The sequence below is a fragment of the Planococcus citri genome, chromosome 2 (assembly GCF_950023065.1).
Source record: "Planococcus citri chromosome 2, ihPlaCitr1.1, whole genome shotgun sequence".
Lineage (NCBI taxonomy): Eukaryota > Metazoa > Arthropoda > Insecta > Hemiptera > Pseudococcidae > Planococcus > Planococcus citri.
The window spans coordinates 26,398,019-26,420,111 of NC_088678.1; the positions used below are offsets into that span (position 1 = coordinate 26,398,019).

The 22,093-nt window shown below is 33.3% G+C and overlaps 2 long non-coding RNA genes across 2 annotated transcripts in view; one reads left to right on the forward strand and one right to left on the reverse strand.

Moving 5' to 3' along the window:
* Window positions 1–2,968: 2,968 nt before the first annotated feature.
* On the reverse strand, window positions 2,969–5,816 carry LOC135835232 (uncharacterized). Its single transcript, XR_010556843.1, has 2 exons — window positions 5,333–5,816; window positions 2,969–5,176 (listed from the first exon to the last, which is right to left on the reverse strand). It is a non-coding gene; the product is annotated as an uncharacterized LOC135835232 (long non-coding RNA).
* Window positions 5,817–7,118: 1,302 nt separating this feature from the next.
* The window catches only part of LOC135835231 (uncharacterized), a 69,498-nt gene continuing 54,523 nt past the window's right edge, over window positions 7,119–22,093 (forward strand). Inside the window, exon 1 of the long non-coding RNA XR_010556842.1 lies at window positions 7,119–7,972. This is a non-coding gene — a long non-coding RNA (uncharacterized LOC135835231). The remainder of the gene's footprint in view (window positions 7,973–22,093) is intronic.

Genomic DNA, 22,093 nt, shown 5'->3' on the forward strand with positions numbered 1-22,093 from the left:
ATGCTATCGATTTTTCATTAGGGTCCAAATAATGAAAAGTAAAACTCATCATTTATCAAGTAAGAAAAGAGCAATAATAACAACTTAGTCTACATTATTTGGTTTTGAGATCAAAAAATAATAATTATCATATCATTATCCGGCGTTTGGTGGCATAGCAAACCATACTGAATTTGGTACCAACGTGTAGATCTCGCCGAGACGAACACAACGCGCTACCTACAAGCCCCTCTATCTATTCATGGAAAGAAACTACGAGCGTCTAAAGTGTACTAAATGAGCAAAAAATGAAAAATTGTCAAAATGAAAAATTCGACCTGGGGAGCTTGTAGAGCATTCTTTTAGCTAAAAATTGCAATTTTTGGCATTGGCCTACCTTCATGTTTGAAGAATTTATGCAACTTTGAAGTTTTGAAACAGATCAATTTGAGTAAAATTTCCCAAAAAAAAATTCCATCAAATTTTACTCAAATTGATCTGTTTCAAAACTTCAAAGTTGCATAAATTCTTCAAAAATGAAGGTAGGCCAATGCCAAAAATTGCAATTTTTAGCTAAAAGAATGCTCTACAAGCTCCCCATGTCGAATTTTTCATTTTGACAATTTTTCATTTTTTGCTCATTTGGTACACTTTAGACGCTCGTATTTTCTTTCCATGAATAGATAGAGGGGCTTGTAGGTAGCGCGTTGTGTTCGTCTCGGCGAGATCTACACGTTGGTACCAAATTCAATATGGTTTGCTATGCCACCAAACGCCGGTTATCACCGGCATATTTCATTTCGGCAGCAGAGAAAAAGAGCAAGTCGAACGAAGTGGATCCGAACGAATCCGAAGTTAGTCGAAAAAAGTTAGCCGTTACTCTTATAACGTACTGCTAAAAATTACGAAAAAAAAATACAAGTTCGCTGATAGATAACAGTAACACAGTGAAATGATAATATTGAATTATAGACACTGGAACTACAAGATGAACAACTGCAGGTCACAGCGGTAAGGGGAATCACGTAAAATTTCGTGAAAAGTTTTTCCAAACGGTACCTGTAGAAGCGCTGATCGTCGTTTTCCAACTGGCGGCTACTAGACGACGCGGGTGTTGGCGCGGCAAGGGGAAGTAATAGTTTCAGTGGTTTACTCGCTAGAGGCGCTGATCGTCGTTTCCCTAATGGACGACGCGGGTGTTGGCGCAGTAAGGGGAATGAAATAACTTTTTACCGGATCCCCTAACGTCTGTGCCCACCAGTTGTTCATCTTGTAGTTCCAGTGTCTATATATTGAATAAACAAACTATAAAACAAACATGTTTGTGAGCGGGAGCCGTTCGGACTCTACTGTGGCCATTTTTAAAATGAGAAATGAAAAAAAAACTTCGACCAATAAAAACAATAAATGAAATACTTCCACCAATAAAAAATAAAAAAAAGTTCGCATTAAACGACGCTAGAAAGCGTTGTTGTAGAGTTCTGAAAATAAATGTCCTGAAAACCGCACTCGTCAAGTAGAAAGGTGCCTTATGTACATTACGCACCACACATAAGACACCTTTCTATATGCAGTGTGAACACTGAATCTCGTAGCGATTTTAATAGGGTTTCCCGAGGCGGGGCTCGGGGAACCCTAAAAAAACGTTTTTTTCCCAACAGTCTCCGAGCCCCGCCCCCCGCCACCGGAAACCCTTGGATACTAGCGCTGTCTGGCGCCGCGTAAAGAGAATAATTCTCCTGTAAATTATCAGCTTCCATTGGTTAAGTCAGAAATGACGAAATGAGACAAAACGATTTTTATTTTTATTTTTTTTAGCAGCAACAGACAACTGCAAGTAGTAGCCAAGTACAACGATTCGAATTTTCTACAACTGCAAATTGCAATTTATTATAATACCTATACCTAATAAATTTGCATTTATTCGACCAATCAAATTTTCAATTTTTGCTTTCAAAATTCAAATTTTTAAATTGAATTGGGAGCAAAAAAACAAGAGTTCGTTGCAGAAAATGAAATGAAATTTGTTATCCACTTTTGGCACTTTTTTTCATGGTTAATAATTTTCAATCTTGATTTGTCTTCTGATGAGTGATGAGCAAAGAGTCGAGAGAAAAAGGAATGAATCAGTGAAAAAATTGTTCCACTAATGGGAAATTGCAATTTCTTCCCCAAGCACCCAAGCAGTATCGGAATGTCAGAATTGATTTTTTTTTACTTTTTGAATTATCAAAGATCCAGTGGCGGATATAAGGATTTAGGCCCAGGGGGCAAATTGGAAAAAAGGGCCCAAAGTCAAAGTTGAATTATCAAATGGCATATCGCTTAACAGGTTTTCTACAGCGCTGAGTTCAAAAATGTGCTCCATTTTTGTCTTTAACCCAGGGTTGCATTTGCATTTTTCATATGCTGTGAGTATTATGAGTATTTCTAAAAATTTTCTGTTTATATTTTAATTTTCATATTTTTAACATTTTTAAAAGGAGCTTGCGAGGGCAAATGTTTTTAGTTTCGGAAAATTCGTGTTTTGAAAAGTAGAACAACATCAATTTTAATTTTTAATGAAAGTATTCGGCATTTTTCAAATTCAATCGGTGAAAAACCGCATCTTTTTCTAGATATTTAAGTACCGATTTTTTGTGGTTTTTTTTAGGCCGTTTGGTTTGTGAAAATAAAGTTGAATAAAAAAGGACTGCTTAATTATTTTCGAATCGAAATTGAAATTAAATGCTTCAACTTCAAATTATTTCGTAGTAAATGTTAATTCAGAAAATTAAAGCACCAGGAGTAAACCAGTGAAGTAAAATATAAAAACTACATTTGGTATATTTTTTAATTCCTCTGTAAATATGTAGAATGAAATGAATAGATGTTCAAATTCAAATCAAAATATCACCAAGTCAGTACTAAGTACTTCGGATTTCGATGGCGATTAAAAAAAAAATAGAAAAATGAAGTAATACGGGTAAAGAAATTATAAACAGCAGTCTCACTGTCTCAAACATGATTTTTGTTTTTTATTTATGTAATGTGAAATGTTGAACATACTTATTTCTAGATTAAATCCAGGTGAATGCAAATTGGAGAAGATTGACCATAAAATTTTTAATTTAATTGAGCAATGATATTTTTTTAGCAGCAACGAGTAAAGCTAATGCTAAAGCTATTAAAGCATCATCATTTCTGTACGTCAATTACTTTTCTGGTGACTATTTCAATGTATTTTTGAGAAATTATTACGAAAAACTAAGTAACAATTCAAAAAATGTATCACCACAGTGATCAACTTCATCATTTTTATAAACATTTGTCATTTATGGAGCATTCAATATTCAATCATTTTTTTTTTTTTAGCAGCAAGTAGGTACTTAGTACTTACATAGTACACAATATATAATATATATAAGTGATATAAGTGGAATGAGAACGTCAGTTTAGAAAAAATGTTTTTACGCTTATGCTATGCTCATCACCAACAGAAGATGAATGAAATGTGGTACCTTGCTAATATCAACGATTCGAATTTTCGACAACAACAAATTTATCTAAAATTTTCTAATTATTTTGTATATTCTACCAATCTAATAATTATTCAAAAAATTCTCAAGAACCCCAAATAATATTCGTTTTTTGTCAACATTTTTATAAACGTTTGTGAATAAGAAAATCTGCCAAAATGCAGGCCCAAATAATTTGGAAAACAATTCGAATATTTCCTTAAAATTATTATTAAGTAGAAGTACCTAATAATTTAATATTTTTTTTGAAACACATTTCCAAAAACAAACAAAAATAACAAAACATCCTCCTTCTGTTTATTGATTGTTTTTGTTTTTTTGTTTCACTTTTCACTTTCAAAAGCAAGGCCATTTTCCACCATTTTCAATTTTCCTCGTGTTTATCAAAAGTAGGTACCTATATAGTACTCGTAATTAATTAATAAAACAATATTTTTTTAATGGTAATTCGTATCATTTTATGGGGAACCCGTTGCCAGGTCACCTGTGACCTTGCTTGTTTTTTAAATAAAACAAAAAACAGGTTTTTTAAAATAAAACAAAAAACAGTTTTTTTATTAAACCCAAATTCAAGTGTAAAATTTGACCTGTTTTAAACGTTTTTAAAACACGTTTAAAACAAAAAATTTCGTTTTTTTTTCAATGTGTAAACGTAAATGTGGTTTTTCAGATTCAGTATTCAGTTTTTTGTTTTTTTTTCAGACTTTTTTGGTACTTTGTAACTTTGTTTGATTTTATTGTTCTCGTTCGATCAAAAAAAGTAAATAAAATTCAAAAAGTATATTGCCTTTAGGTATTGTCAATTTTTTTTTTACAAAAAATAATATAAAATAAGTTTTTGAAAATCCGACTTTTTTTTACCGGATTATACCTAAACAGATTAAAATTGAAAATCCATAATCTACTGAGGTAGTAGATTATAGGAATGGATTTTAGATTTTACTTCATCAGAAATGAACTAACAATCCAGCTGGACTATTGGAGTCCCAGAATTCAGATTATGGATTCTTGTAAAATCCATACTTTAGATAATGGATTCTTGTAAAATCCGTGTAAAAAAAACATCATTTTTGAATTTTTTTTTGATAATTCTATGGTCAAAAATCTTTAATTAATTCAAAAAAAAAAACAAAAAAAAACGGGGTCTCAAAAAAAACAAGTTTTAAACAATAAAAACAGTTTTAAATAGAAATTACGTTTTAAACAACAATGTTTTTTTCTTGGCATTTAAATTAGTTTAAACAATGTCTGAAAAGATAGTTTTAAACAACCAACACTGTATCGTGAATTCGTGAACTTGTTATCAAATTATCACTCGTCTCACGTTACTCATCCATTCTAGAAAAAATAAAATAATCCGTTTAAATAACTTCAAAATTTGATATTATAGCCTGCGTTTCGTGTTATTGAAAAATCAGCGATGTACTGAATATTCGAAAACTTTTGCTGGCCTATTCTGCTTGAACTGACATTGACATGTAGTGCAACTTAAAAATGAGTCACTGAGTTGTTATTATTACATAACTCTTAATATTCCAGTGTTTTTATCGAGTAATTAATTATGCATCTATCATTAAACTTTGATTTTAAAATAGAAGTATTATGTATGTCGTATGTAGTCCTATCGTACTTTATGCGATAAATCTGGGGGATGGAGGAGAAACGTTATCAAAACCATACTGAAAGTGAAAAACAATAAAAGATTAGCGTGCATTAATTCATTTTCTCATCTGCATACTCGTCAAACAGTGCTTTTAGTTTTCTGGAACCAAATTATTCAATGTCCTTTCTGATCGAAAACCACTTTTTCCGTAAAGTTGAGTACTTAGACTTACCTAATATTCTATTTTTGAATTGAATAACTTCAACAAACGACTTTAAGATACTCAACTGCCTCAACTGGTGCTTCAGTTTTGATTACTTGTCTCCTAAGTTGTCAAATTTTGACCAAATGTTTTTATTAATTTGAAATTACATAGTTTGATTCAGATTCGCAATCGCAAAAATAATTAGAGAAGTTCACGAAATAACAATAACACTAAATACACTTCGGCTATCTACGTACATCCCCGAATGGACCCGAAGTCCCGGGGTGCGTTCACTTTGCAATCTTTGCATGTAGAATTTCATTAGGTATAAAGTAAACAAACTTTATGATCATAAATTAGTTCTAAATTGGAAAATTAATCAGGGATGGAAGAACGAACAGGACCGAAGAACAAAAGAACAACCAATTTTTGAAAGAACGAGCGAACGAAAGAACGAACACCTGGAAAAATCCCAGTGAAGAACATTGAGAAAATGAGAACAAAGAACGGAAATTTTTATTCGTCTTTGAAAAACAGAAGAACAAGAACCGTTCTTCTGATTTTTTATCTTGTTCCCGTTCTTCTTTTTAGTTTTTTTCACTCTGTTTTCAGTGTTTTTTCCATTTTTTAATTCATTTTTCGAACATTTTGGGATATTTTGGGTCAAAATTTGAGAAAAAAGTGCCACAATTTGGCATTTATGCAAAAAAAAAATTTGAAAATTACAAGAACAAGACAAGAACACTGGGAACGGAGAACCAAAAAATCAAAGAACGAGAGAACGAACGAACGAAAGAACGAACAAAGTTTCCGAGTTTTGAGAAAGAACCGGAAAGAACGAATGAAAGAACATATTGTGAAAATTCATTTCAGGAACAAAAGAACGAAAAACGAAGAACAAAATTCCTTGTTCTTCCATCCCTGAAATTAATTGGCTAATGATACTCAGGCAAATTTCTCCGAATGAAATGAACACGTTTGGTATTTCATTAGTCAACAGAAGACAACCAACAATATTTCTGTTTTCTGAGGTAAAATTGACGTTTTGTTTATGGATCCAAATCTTTCAAAGAACGAAAAATTCTGATTGGCAATGCTGTGTTTATACCCTAATGAATTCGAGTTTACCTGATTTCTACACGCAAAGTGAACGCACCCCAGAACACCCAAAGTGTGGTCTGGTGTCGTTACACTTTAAGGATAAGTATAGTTAAGGCTACTATAAACTTCGTTATGGGTACGGACAGCCGCCATTGCCCATCCAAGAAATGGATAAACATTGTTATCTTATCATAATCATACGTATGCATACAATTATTCGTGTATAAAATGCAACTTTTTCGATTGTTCGCGGGTTCGGATGAACTTTCATGAGGTCTCAAATTAAAGACGATGAAATTCCCTATCGATTGGTGTTAAATTTTTATCATTTCGCGTAAAAATAACGATTTTATGAATACTTTTATTTTACTGATTTTTGCATACTACGTACGTCATCTTTAAACTGAAAATACTCGAAATTTTCAGCGGACACATAGGTATTTTAATACAGCAAAATGTTCGTTATTTTATCCTCTTTAAAATGAGCTATTACCGAAAGCTCTACATGCAACCGTTCAAAAGTTATCGAAGTTTTAAGTTGCGAAAACAAGTTGCGGATGGTAAGTATTGAACTTTGAACTAATATTACTCGAAATTTTCAGTGGACACATAGGTACATATTTTAATACATCAAAATGTTCGTAATTTTATCCTCTTTAAAATGGTTGTTCACTGAAAGCTCTACCTTCAACCGTTCATAAGTTTTCGAAGATCAAAGTTGCGAAAAGTGGTTACTGATCAAAACTATAACTTACTGATAACACATGATAACTGTAATAACACAATTTGACCACTTTCCGCAACTTTGAACTTCAAAAACTTTTGAACGGTTGAAGGTAGAGCTTTCGGTAAACAACCATTTTAAAGAGGATAAAATTACGAACATTTTGATGTATTAAAATACCTATGTGTCCACTGAAAATTTCGAGTATTTTCAGTTTAAAGATGACGTACGTAGTATGCAAAAATCAGTAAAATAAAAGTATTCATAAAATCGTTATTTTTACGCGAAATGATAAAAATTTAACACCAATCGATAGGGAATTTCATCGTCTTTAATTTGAGACCTCATGAAAGTTCATCCGAACTCGCGAACAATCAAAAAAATTGCATTTTTTATATGGAAAGTTGTATGCATACAGATGCATTCTAATGTTGTTGTGTTCAAGGTTGGATGGGCAATGGCGGCTGTCCGTACCTGTATGAAATTATAGTAGCCCTAGTATAGTAGCCTTACTGATAACAGAGATAAAAGAATACCCTTGAGAAGGACTTTTCATAAATTCATTTATACAAAAACTATTTTTCCAATCAAAAAATGGATCATATGGTGACTATTTATTTTATAATTGGCGTTTGAAGTTGGGCACTTTTCAGTGGAGAAATTGTTTTCCCATTCTTTATTCTTGGACACCAGGTACTGTGACCTGAGCATGCAAAAAGAAAACAGTTAACATTGAAAACTGTGCTATCTGCATTCGTCATCGTCCTTCGAATCCGATAAAGATGATTTCAGGATTCTGCCTCCAATACAAATTTTGGAATTAGATTCAGATGAAAACGAAGGTAAATTGACCAAATTTCTAATACATATAAAATTGTGCATTTACATTTAATTTATAATGACAATGACCATAACTTTTCACGTTTTTTTTCACGGCAAAAGTTAATTTCATGCGGAAAAGTAAAATTAATTTTACTTTGCCGTGCATCTTACCGTAGAATTAATCGTAAGAAACTACGGCATGCCATAAAAAAGCACTTTGAAATTTTTCAAATTTTTGCCGTGAAAAAAAAGTGAAAAGAATGTTTCAAGATGAAAAAATTGAAAATAGAGAAAAATGCTTGAAACAAAAGTTGTAGAGCATGAAAAATTCAACCATTTTCGCTGATTAGATTTTGAAACCAGTTCATTAAATCGCAGCAAACTATCAAAAGTTACCTGATTGTAAGTCAATTAGTCATTTTCAAAATCCGGTCAGCACAAATGGTTCAACTTTTCACGCTCTACAACTTTTATTTCAAGCATTTTTCTCTACTTTCACTTTTCAGGTGATTGTCTAAAACTGGTTGCTAAATGCGAACCAATGAACTGGTTTCAAAATGTGATTGAACTGAATTGTTCAATTTTTCAAGCCCCACAACTTTGGTTTCAAGCTTTTTTATCGATCTACAATTTTTAGGTAATTTTGATAACTGGTTGCAAATTAATAAACTGGTTTCAAAATCCGATCAGCAAAAACGGTTCAATTCTTCACGCTCTACAACTTTTGTTTCAAACATTTTTCTCTATTTTCAATTTTTAGGTGATTGTCAAAAACTGGTTGCTAAATGCGAACCAATGAACCGGTTTCAAAATGTGATTAGACAGAATTGTGTAATTTTTCACGCTCTACTTCAAGCTTTTTTCTCGATCTTCAATTTTTAGGTAATTTTGATAACTGGTTGCAAGTTAATGAACCGGTTTCAAAATCCAATCAGCGAAAATGGTTCAATTTTTCACGCTCTACAACTTTTGTTTCAAGCATTTTTCTCTATCTTCAATTTTTAGGTGATTGTCAAAAACTGGTTGCTAAATGCGAACCAATGAACCGGTTTCAAAATGTGATTAGACAGAATTGTGTAATTTTTCACGCTCTACTTCAAGCTTTTTTCTCGATCTTCAATTTTTAGGTAATTTTGATAACTGGTTGCAAGTTAATGAACCGGTTTCAAAATCCAATCAGCGAAAATGGTTCAATTTTTCACGCTCTACAACTTTTGTTTCAAGCATTTTTCTCTATCTTCAATTTTTAGGTGATTGTCAAAAACTGGTTGCTAAATGCGAACCAATGAACCGGTTTCAAAATGTGATTAGGCAGAATTGTGTAATTTTTCACGCTCTACAACTTTTGTTTCAAACTTTTTTCTCTATCCACAATTTTTGGGTACTTTTTGTTGACCGGTTGCAAATTAACGAACCGGTTTCAAAAAATTCATATCACGTTTTTGTCGCCTTAGTGTGCAGAATACATTGCGCCAATAAAAACCAGTATGAATTTTTTGACCAAACCGGTTTTTCAATTTGTGGACACCCTGTGCATGGGCCTGATATTTTCAAGGTTGCTTTTGAAAGCCCTTATTTTTCTCTACTCAACGCCGCTTCATTCATCTCTCTAGCTCTTTCCACTTAGAAATAAATGCCACCAAACACTACTTTTGTGTCATACTGTATATTGATACTCTTAATTACTGTAGTTGTGGCACCAAATTATATACTGAATTGACGTTCTGGCACCAAAATTTACGTTCAGGCACCACCAAATGGTGCCACAACGTTTTAGGTTGAAAATGTCCGAAATGGTGTCAGAACGTCACCAGGTGCCTGTACGTCAATTTTTGCCCTGGTGCCACAACGACACTACAGTCTGTTCCAAATAAGAAACGCAAACTGGGCACTACCTACTTTGGTCCACAGTATTATTTACGATATTGTGAAAGTAGCACTACGCAGTAGAGACAAACGAAAGGCAGCCAACCATCCAGCTACGAGGAGGGAATAAATTCCCTCGGAAAGGTTTTCAGCCAGTTTGTGCTTTCTGCTCGTCTTTTTAAAAATCCCTTATACATTAAACTGGTTGTTTCTTTAGAGAGTGTGGCCTGACACACACTGGTGAAGCAGGTATTCGTTCCTATTCTGTTTCATTTATTGTTCTCTCTCTTTATATTGGAATATTCACAGTAACCAAGAGAACATCTTTTTTTTTTTTTTTTATTGTGTAAACGTAAACTACCTAGGGTTATTGTGAAGTTGTACTGTTGACTGCAGCATATGTATAGCATTGGTATGCAACTTCATTCATCCCTTAACCATCCCTTACACCCTCTATCTAAGCTGTAATGTGCCCAGCTGATTGATGAGTGTCTGCCAAGGCAGTTGACCGCTACATTTTATCCGTGAAATACAGAAAACATTATCTTATTGTAACCATGTGCTGTTGGCGCTAAATAAATAAATCTATTTGGCGCCAAATACACACGTGAGTCTTAAAAATGTAGCCTACTGAAATACGTATTTGTAGGAGTAGGTACGTATGAAACACTGAAAAGAATTTGAACAGTACCTATCTAATTTTTACTGAAAGAAATTTGTTAATTTGAATAGATTAGATAGGTAGGCACCTATTTTATAAAATTGATGAACTTTTGCTTCATTATCAACTTCAAAGTTCAAACTAATTACAAGTATATAGGTACCTACCGTATTTTGGGCAAGATATGTAAGTACCACAAAAAATTGAAAAGTGACAAGTACTCCTCAATCGTTAGCGTAAGCATTCTCATTTATGTAGGTTTTTTAATAAAAAATCTATTCATTTTCGAATAATTTTTTCAAATTCATGAAATTTTAGAAGTACCATATTTTGATTTACAGAACCAATTTTCGATCAAATTTTAAGGCCTTATAGAGAGTTATTACAGTTTTAGATCATTATGACCAATTGACCATAAACCACCTTCCTAAATTTACACGATTTTCAATTTTTCATAACCTGAAAGGAACACTTAAAAAAAATACTTCAAAAATTATCTCGTTTTGACTAATTTTTTATACTTTAAATCAGTCTATGTTACGAGTACTCTGATGACAGTTATGACATTCTCTACACACTTTTGAAGCCTACAACTCACTCGCACATACAGGGCCAAATTTTGAAACATGAGCTTTTAGATGAAAAATTTCACTTTCAGCTTTTTTAAAAACTTCAATGAGTGCTTTCGAATCAGATTTTGATGCGATTCGAACGGTGAAATTAGTTTTGAAGCAGACGACGTTTGAGTGCTAAGAAATATTGGGACCCCTTCCCCTTTCTCTCACATTCTTGAGGACTTGACGGTAATTTGCGTTGGAGTCAGGTAGGTATACCTTCCTGAAAAGGGACTATCTACCTAAAATGTTCGCCATAGATTTGAACGAAGTCGCGATTTTTAGAAAGAGTAAGTAAGTAGGTGCTTAGTAACCAAAAATTTAGTAATTAAAATTGATTTTTCGAAAATTTTTGAAAAAGAAAATGTTGAGTAGGTATATGTATTTATAAAAATAATGAAAATCAGCCCCAAAACTCTATAATATCAACTCCCCCAAAACGAATTTCACCAATTCGGGTCATTGTGAAGCCTCCAACACGATATTCGATTTCTCCAGCATTTTTGAATTCCTCCTGAAGGTGTGGAATTAATTTGATTTGAGCATCCAATGAATCGACCTGTAGTTTATTCTCGACTTTTTTATGGAGTTGATCTACATTGAGTGTGGTTTCCAGATGGGTCTCTCAAATGTATTTATTTCAACACAACTGTACACCCTGCACCCCCCAATCCCGACAATTGTATTTCACCACAAATTCCACCCCCCACCCATAAGAAAACTTTTTTTGAAAAAGTAATCTGCGGGCTAATCAATGATGTTCTGATTGAGCCATATATACCAATTTTCAGCTTGTTCGGATGGTTTTTGGCCAAAATAACCCTAAAAAACACATTTTTAGTTCGTTTCTCGCCTTAGCAAGAAATATCTACTGTAGGTGTATGAGCTATATAAGTACTCGACTTTTCATCACAATCTAAACTCGAGCAGAAATAGTGAAAAAAATTCATTTCCTGGGGCTGTAAATTTCAGAACAAGCTGAAATTTAGTGTATGACTGTTTCAGTAGAGCATTGATATGTCTGTACACAAATTTTTCAAAAAAATAAATTTTAGGAGGGGAGGGGTGGATTTTGGGACGAACTTGATGGTGAGGGTTTTTGGTTCAAAGTTGGGCTAAAATAGAATCAAAATTCGAGTTCAGCGACCTTGAATTAGTGAGAAAACGTGATTCGCGATAATTTTTTGGCCATATTTGGCCCAAAATTGACAAATTTCAATTTTTTCAAAATTCTGTTTTACTCAATCACAAGAAAATGTCTGTCTTAATCGAAAAAAATGCAATGACAAAACTTGTTTAGCATGCCAAGTACTAGTGGAATACGAGGTTTTCGAGTGTTAATTTCCTATTTTCATTTACCTACCCAACTTGATGGGTAGTAGGTAGACGAAAGTAGGTAATAATCATTTGAAACCCATGTATTTCATTAGTACACGACATGCTAAACAACTTTTGTGATCATCATTTTTTTGATTAAACGATCCTTCCGCTTATAATTGAGCAAAACAGGATTTTGAAAAAATTGAAATTTGTCAATTTTGGGCCAAATATGGCCAAAAAATTATCGCGAACCACGTTTTCTCACTAATTCAAGGTCGCTGAACTCGAATTTTGATTCTATTTTAGCCCAACTTTGAACCAAAAACCCTCACCATCAAGTTCGTCCCAAAATCCACCCCTCCCCTCCTAAAATTTATTTTTTTGAAAAATTTGTGTACAGACATATCAATGCTCTACTGAAACAGTCATACACTAAATTTCAGCTTGTTCTGAAATTTTCAGCCCCAGGAAATGAATTTTTTTCACTATTTCTGCTCGAGTTTAGATTGTGATGAAAAGTCGAGTATAGCTCATACACCTACAGTGGATATTTCTTGCTAAGGCGAGAAACAAACTAAAAATGTATTTTTTAGGGTTATTTTGGCCAAAAACTATCCGAACAAGCCGAAAATTGGTATATGGCTCAATGAGAACAGCATTGATTAGCCCGCAGATTACTTTTTCAAAAAAAAATTTCTTATGGGTGGGGGGTGGAATTTGTGGTGAAATACAATTGTCGGGATTGGGGGGGTGCAGGGTGTACAGTTGTGTTGAAATTGAATAAAAATTCATGTTCAGCAACCTCAAATTACTGGGAAGGCATGTTTCGCGATAATTTTCCGGCCATATTATGCTCAAAATTGATGAATTTTGATTTTTGTCAAAAATTTTTTTTGATCTATTTCAAGTGAAAGAACCCTGTAATCAAAAAAATGATGATAACAAAAGTTGTTCAGCATGCCAATTACTAGTGGAATACGTGAGTTTCGAGTGTTTATTTCCCACTTTAATTTTCCTACCCAACTTGGTAGGAAGCAGGCGCGGACTGGGTCAAAAAGGCCTACCGGGAAATCATGAAAATTGGGGCCCAATCCAGAATTGAGGGTCCGTTTTTTTAATTAATGTTGTGTGGCCGTATGTAGACGTACATATTAGGTGAAAAAATGTCAAAAATTTGATTCTAGATAAATTGCGCTTTTCATACTTAATAAAATAACAACAAAAAACGTGTTTGTTCTGTAGGTATTTAAAAAAAAATAAAATAAAATAATTTGAACAACACTCAATACTAACGTAAGTACTATGATTATTATAATACTAAAATTCGTGCGAATTCATCCAGGGACGTAGCGAAGTGGTTTTGCTGGGGGGCAAAGATCTAAGATTCCCAACCAATTTGACTGAAAATTCCCAACTTATTCGACTGAAAATTCCCAAGTTGGATGAAAAAAGAGGGTATTTCAGTTACAAGTAGTGAGGGGATTGTATCACGACATTTTGTAGCCAAAAAATTGTAACTTTGCCGACTATAATCAAAATTTTAACGTGGTGAACACTCTGATATTAAAAAATTTTGAAAAGCAAGTGGCTCTGTTCCGAAAGAAATTAAAAATTTGCATTTTTTATAAGCTTTGAATATTATGAGTACTTCTGGAATTTTTCTGTTTAATTTTCATATTAGGTAGAGTGGGGTAATTGCAAAGCACTTTTTGATCAGTGACACTTTGAGAGGGCGCTGTGAGAAGACTATTGCATGGATGAAGCTGAAATTTGTACCACTTATACTTCAGGGGGTTCTCTATCAATGGTAAAATTTTGGTACAATTTGGTCCACAAATCGTGGAGAAAATTGCAATTTGAAAATTTGAAAATCGACTTTTGCATTTACCCCATGTTGGGGTAAATGCAAAAGTGGGCGATATTTTTTTTATTTTTATATTTTTTTGTATTTTCAACACACTCAGTGTATTCTACGTGTCATTTGCTAACTTTTGATGTATTCGTGGTCTTGATTCGGTAAAAAATTCGAAAACTTTTCCACTTCCCAAACAAATTTTTAGGGGAGTGAAAAAATGTTGAAAAATTATTTTTTTCTAAACTCGCTAAAACGAACAAAACTGATGTTTTTTATGTAAAAAAACTCGTCATAGAAATACATTTTTCATCAAATATATTAGTAAAACATTAAAAAGAAGCAATAATTTTGAAATTCAGTAAAACTGTTAATCATTTCTCTAACGAGTAACTCATCATGTGACCGTGGAAGTTAATTTTTTTTGGAAATTTCGAACCATTTTCAAGTTATTTAGGACAAAAAATATTTGTGGTAAGTGCAAAAATGAAAAAAAAATTGTTTTTGCAATTACCCGGAGTCGATTTTTTTGGGGGTGATTGCAAAAACGCGATTTACGGCCAAAATAAAAACAAAATTTCAAATTGCGATATCCTACCTTAAACTTCAATCCTTCATGACCCTAATCGTGAAAATTCCAGATAAATCGACCGTTTTTTCTATTTTACATGCATTTTTAAAAAAAAACCCTCTCACTTTACTTATGAGTGGTTTCAACATGCTTTGACAATAGTGTTTGCTACGGAGCGACAAGTGGAACCCTGCAAGTTGTGACCAGGTGAATAGGTCGGTGAAGGTTGTTGCTTCGACACCCCTTAGTTGGCACAACCAGAAAATTTATATTTTTTTGCATGAGGTCACAATTTTGCAATTACCCTACTCTACCTTTCTTAAAATTATTTAAAGTAGCATTTTGAATGGCCCGAGCGAAGCGAGGGCAAAAGTTTTGGAAAATGTATGATTCAAAAAGTAGAATAACACCAATTTTAATGAAAGAATTCGGGTTTTCTAATCTCAACATTTTTCAAAATTCAATCATAGATTTTTTAAAATATTGTAACTTTGTAGATGAGAACCAATTTGTGCCGAGCGAAGCGAGGCCGAAAGCTTTGAAAAGTTTGTAGTTCGCAAAGTAGAATAACATCAATTTTAATGTAAGAATTCGGGTTTTCTGATCTCAACTTTCTTTTAATTTTATCAGTGGTTTTGTAAAATTCGTCAGAGTGAAAAAAAGAACTAAATTGGCCCGAGTGAAGCAATGGCAAAAGTTTTGGAAAATATGTGACTTGAAATGGAAAAGTAGAACATCAATTTTAATTTAAAAAATCCAGTTTTTCTGGTCTCAATATTTTTCAAATTCAATCATACGTTTCTTGAAATTGTAACTTAGTGGGTAGAAGAGAATCAAATTGGGTCGAGAGAATCGAGGCTAAAAGCTTTGGAAAAATTGTAATTCAAAAAGTAGAACAATATCAAATTTAATGAAAAAATTCTGTTTTTCTGATCTCAACTTTTTAAGAAATTTATCAATAGTTTCTTGAAATTTTCAAGCCTGAAAAAAAATAAATTGGCCCGAGCGAAGCGAGGGTAAAAGATTTTCAAAATTTGTAATTTCAAGGAGCAAAACAGTTGTAATGTTGACGTAAAAAGGCACAACAATTTTGCCCGAGCAAAGCAAGGGCAAAAATTTTTGAAAAAAATGTGAATTTTAGTTGGGACAATCATAGATTTAGAAACTGGGTTGCCTTCAAAAGTTGGGAAAGTTTTAACTTTGATGATTGTAAAAAATTTTAACATTTGAAAACTCCAAAACTAAAATAATTATTGTCGGAATTTTTATATTTTCCCAACTTTCTTGTACTTCTCACAATTTTCCAACTTTTCCCAACTTTTGCGGAACACGGGGGGGCAGGCTGCCTCCCTAGCCCCCCTTCGCTTCGTCCCTGAATTCATCACTGTTTTGACATAACCGATCTACAATTTCTTCAGCACAAATTTCATGTTTCAAAAATCTGCTGAAGGCTCTAACAATTTTCAAAAAGTCGCTGGAGGCTACGAAGCGACTTGAACTTGAAATCTACGTGCAGTCGACTTTGATGGCTGTAGTATAGCTGAAAATTAGTGTTTTCTATTTTCAAGAGGAACAGAGGTCAGAAAAATTGATGAAAACATTTATTTTATACTTAGGTATGTATCACAAAAATGCTACTGAAAGAGAAAAAAATCGGTGAATCGCGACGCTCCCCCGATTCAGCCCCGCGATTCGAATTGTCCCATTGCTGCTTACAATTAGCACATCAAGATTTTTCTTTTGAAACTAGCCCATAGAGATTTTCGCTCTGGGCCTCTCACTATTGCAGGCCCCCCAACGACCCCAGATCAATCTCGCGTTGCCCAGGGGCTTGAAATTACTCTCACGAGGTGTAAAGGCCCGAGCACTGATGTTACTCTCGCAGGGCACAAGGGCCTGAGATTACTCTTGTGAAGCGTACAGGCCCGATGCTACTCTCATGGGGCCCAGGGCCAGAGATTATTCTCGCGGGCCCAAAGGCCCGAGATCACTCTCACCTGCCACGAGTTTATCACGAAACCACCCCTAGTACCACGTCAGCACGCTCAGGCCTCAGCGTCACATAACAATATTAAATCGACGAAACCACAGTGGGTCGCGTGTCAACACGTTCGGGCCGCGTTGTTTTAGATATAAATTACAAATTAATCGCTATAGACAGTAGTGATTTTGATCCTCACATTTAAAGTAGATAAACTAATTTCAAAATATGAAAGGGCCTTTCTTTCACCAAAGGGCCCGTTATCTATACTGAGGGCCCATTTTTTGGAAGGGCCCATTTTTTTGGAGGGGCCCACCGGGAAACTCCCGGTATCCCGGTAGGGCCAGTCCGCGCCTGGTAGGAAGATAGGTAGACAAGAGTAAGTAGGTAATTAACATTATTTTGAAACCCCTTGTTTTGCACTAGTAGGTACTCGACATTTTGAACAACTTATTTGAGTCATTATCATTTTTTCAATTGAAGAAGACCTTTATAGAGCAAAAAATGAAATTTTGACTAAAATCAAAATTCGTAAAGAAGATAAATTTTACGAAACAGCTGAAATCAGACGAGTTTCTCCCTAATACGTATGGGGGTGTCAGGTCATATTTAAAAAATTGTGGTTTAGTTCAAATCTAAGACGAACAGTTAGTTTTAGTATCGTCAACTTGAGAAAAATCATTTTCGAATGACCCATAGGTGGTTGAGCTTTTTGGATGTAAAATTGACAACATTATTTTTATGCTCTACTTACTTATGTACGAATACAATCATCCCTGCATAGACTACTCATGGCAAAAACTGCATCAACTATTTAAAAAAAATTCTATGTTTATACACATTGGTTTTGGTTCTATTTTTGGCACGATTTTTTTTTTTTTTTTTTTTTTTTTTTGAAGCATGTGTGGTGCTTTTCTTGGCACAGGTATTTTTTTTAAATTGCTGTCTCGATGCAGAGTTTTGTTTTTGTTTATTTTTGTGACAAAGATGCTAAATTGAGAAAAAGGACAAAAAAAATCATAGTTTTTTTCTTTTTTCTATAAAAATATAGTTTTTTACTAATTTGAAAATTCAAAAGAATGGATATTTGAGTCATTGAGAGAAAGAATGGGAAGGAAGAAATCAAACTTCAGAAAATAAAAATTTCCATCGAAAGAACATGAAGAGAAAAGAGGAAATCATACCAAATTGAAAATCAACAAAATTATAAATTGTTTCCTATAGGACTCTTCCTTTGAATCTTGATCAATTGATCATATTGTCGAGTTTTTCCACTCTTTCTCATGTTTTGCTATTTTGATGATGGAATTTTTGTCATTTTGCATATCGCTAATGGTACTTGTTGAAGAGTTCTTATGATTAAAAAAAATTTTTATTCAACACGCAAATGTCCAGAAATTTTCAAAGTCTCGCTTTCTGCAAAAAATGAAAAAAATCCCACTTTTTGTTTAATTTGCCAAAAAGTGTTGTTTCTTACCATAAATTTCTGAAAATCGTCTCTGATTTGCAAAAAAAATCCAAATGTCCTAATTTTTTCAAAAATTACCAAAATGCATTGTTTTATTTTTTTCTGAAATTGTCGAAGTCTTTTTTTTTTTGTCAACATTTTCCCAAGAATGTCACGTTTTCTTTCACGAAAAAGTTTCATTTTCTTGGCAAAAATTGCAAACTTAGGTACTTTTTGTCAGACATTTCCCAACTTGTTTTTTTCCAAATTGCTAAGAAATTTTGCTTTTTCACCCTGAAGATTGCTTTAAAAATTAGGTACTGGAAATTGCCGTTTTTTTTGCAAAAAGTTCCAAAAAGCCCTAGTTTTTTCAAAAATTATTGTTAAAAACTCTCCTTTTGAATACTACGCGTAAAAATTGATAAAAAAACTTTGACTTCTTCTAAAATTTTTGAAATCTATCTTGCTTTCTTAAAAATAGAAATCACCAAAAACTGGCGAAATGGTCTCACTTTTTTGTGGCGCTCAATAAAATGGTAAGCTTGAAAAATTGAAAATGTTTTTAATATTTTTGATTTTTTTAATGGTTATTTGTCGCATTATGCCTATTTAGGACTAAAAACCCATTTTCATTCGGTTTTTTTTCACTTTTATTGGAGATTTTAGTTTACATTGCTCTTGAAATATGCAAAAACATCCATGTTTTACAAATTGCTATTCATTTGAAGTCCAGGATGCCTTTTATCACTATTTATGAGTTGAAATGACCCCCCCACCCTCCCCCACATTCCCACCATCTCCGGAAATTCTCAATTTGCACATAATTCCGGTAGAAAATGAATCTTGGCGTAAGTAATCTGAAAAAATACCTACATACCTACGATTCTCCAACTCAATGTAAAAAAATGTATTTTTCCAGCTTTCACCCAGAACTCATCACGCGGAGATGGCTGACGAGATAAATTTATTCCGTTAACTTTTTTTTTTATTAAATCAAATCACCATTTATTTGGATTCGGTGAATCAAATTACCCCAATTTTCAGTCGTTTCATGATAATTTGTAGCTAGGCTTTCAAACGTTTTTCTGCGTTTTAAAAGCAGCAATTTTTCAAAAAAAACTGGCAGAAACATTAAATTTTTAAAAATTGTGCAAAATAATTGCAAAGAGGTTTATTTTAGTAGAGTTCAGCTCATTAAATACGAATTTGGAATTTACAGGTCGACTTTTTGATTGGAATGAAAAAGTAAAATTTTCAAAATTTGATTTCTTAAACTGATTTTCCTTGAAAAATTTCGGATTGCAGAATGAAAAAAGATGATTTTGCGAAATTATTGAAAAAAGACTGGAAATTGGAATAATCTGATTCTCTGAATTCAGATATGAGAATGGAAAAAACACTTGACTAAATAAAGCTGTCCTTAAGATAGAAAATTGAAACGAAACATGCTTTCTCAATCGCTCTAAAACTTCTGAAAACTGGAATAAAAGTGTATGCGTAATATATTTTGAGATTCTTGCAAAACAATTACTGCAAAAGTGTTGTGAATGTATAGCTGGTGAGCATGGAGTTAATTTCCATAATTTCAAAAAGATTGCTAATGAATAAAAAATGGGGAAATTTGTACTGAAAATCTTCATTTGCATGCAAAATTTCTTAAATTTCTTTAGATAAAAAAAATTCTCATATGAAGCAAAAAGTGTGGAAATTCAATTTTTGAAGTGAGCTCGAAGAATATCGTTCTTCACAAAAAATACTCATCTAACAGGCTGTTGAATAATTTGAAAAAATCGACTATAGATTGATTCCACCAACTTATTTTTCCAAAACATTTGAATTTTTATCTAAAAATTATTTTGGAAATTCCTAAGACCTACTAAGAACGTTCAACTCGAATTTGAGGAAATATTTCTGAAAAGGATTCGATTCAACTGTGTTGAAAACTCGAAATCAGAATATTTTTCCAGTATCAGATCATCTGTTGATAATGGAGTGTATAGATAGGAAATTTTGAGGTCTACAAGTTTAGTTCAATGCATTTTCCCCTGAAATATTATGTAGTTATAATGCGATTTCGAGTTTTATGTTGGTACCTATTGTTCATAAAAGGAAGAGAAAATGAAAAATCATATGCAAAACTTGAATCAAAGTTTTTTTCTTTTTTCTTTTTTTATCACTTTTCTGACAATGTCGACCCTCTTCTTATGGAATGTACCATCTCAGAAGTGTTCAACCTTTTCAAAATAATTGTACCCATTTACCTAAGTGGTAGAATTATGTGGATTCATACTCGCGAGTCGCGAGTATGTACACATAGGCTAAGTAAATACCAACCCTGAAACAGGTACCCTGGCATTCTGATCCTGACTATCATAATACAATAGGGCTACTTTGTGAGCTATAACATCTAAGAATGGGTATTAGATAGAGAGTGGAAACAATTGAATGTAAAAAAAAAATATGTACTACCCTCGACTACCCAAACAAGAAGAAGCATAGAGAGAAATTATATTGACATGTGGCCGCACTGCAGACGTTCCACAACGAAGGGAAAACGGAGAGAAAAAAAGGGGAATTTTCAAGACGACGTGTGTTGGTAGTTGAGAAGCAACACAACGTTGCGGTGTTGCAAGCTATTACAAACTCGTTATCACTGTGGACCAAAGTAGGTAACGCCGCAAACTGACAACCCGGAACCCGCAAATACACGACGAGGCGTGATGTTCGGGGAACTGACGGGGAGGTAAACCATACTACGCAGCAATGAAAACCAAACCGGTTATTAATTTCGTTGGTTTAGCGTAGTGCTCAACCTTGCTTGTTCATGTGGACCCTATGTTTTTGCTCCTAGAAAAGTTTGCGTTTCTTATTTGGAACAGAGTATAAGTGCCGACCATTGATTTTATCAATGCTGCCGACTTATATACACTGTAGTTCTTGGTATTTTTATCTAAGAGCGCTGCATGTTATACATATACATATTATTTAAAAATTATACATCCGCTCGGGAATGAGGACGAAGGACCCCCAACAAACTGGATGGTGTAACTTGTGGCAACGCTGCGCGCGGAGAAACGAGAATCATAATAGAACGGCGGACGTGCATATGTAGTGAACCACATGAACGGTCAGTTGAATGTAATGTTACCAACCTACGTTAGTTGAGAACTGGAATTACTTTCAAACTTTTTAAATTAAAAAAGAAAAAGATAAATATATAATTATTAATTAATAATGGGAGTGGGACCCATATTTCGGAAGTGAACCTTTATTATTCAAGTTACCTATCAGCCTATCAGATGTTTTTGAAGGGAATTAATGATTACGTTGTTTAATGTTTTTTAAATTCTAATTGAAAACGAAAAAGATATGATAATTTACATTTATTTGATGCGAGTCATTCTACGAGTATGAGTCAGTTAATTTTGCATTTTGAAGAATAAGGTACCTAATTTATTATCCTCAGTTTATCACATAGACAAATTTTCAGATACCTATTTATACCTACATACTATACTTACTAGCAATGACTTTACTAAATTCTCAATCTGAACTATCAAATTTTTAAAAAACTTTCGCATATTTTGATACTAAAGTATGTATTCAAATATTTAAATCATATTAATTACTTTTGAATACAGAATTCGAATTGCAAATACATATCACACTTGATGTCTTTGAAAAAACTTTCATTTTTTGTTCCTTAAGCCTACCTTCTCGTACTTAATCACAATTCACACATCGCTTGATCGCTTTTTTTGATTTTATGGCTGCTACTCAGAGATGCGAACCGAAATTCTTAACCAAAATCGTAAGTTCATAACCGAAA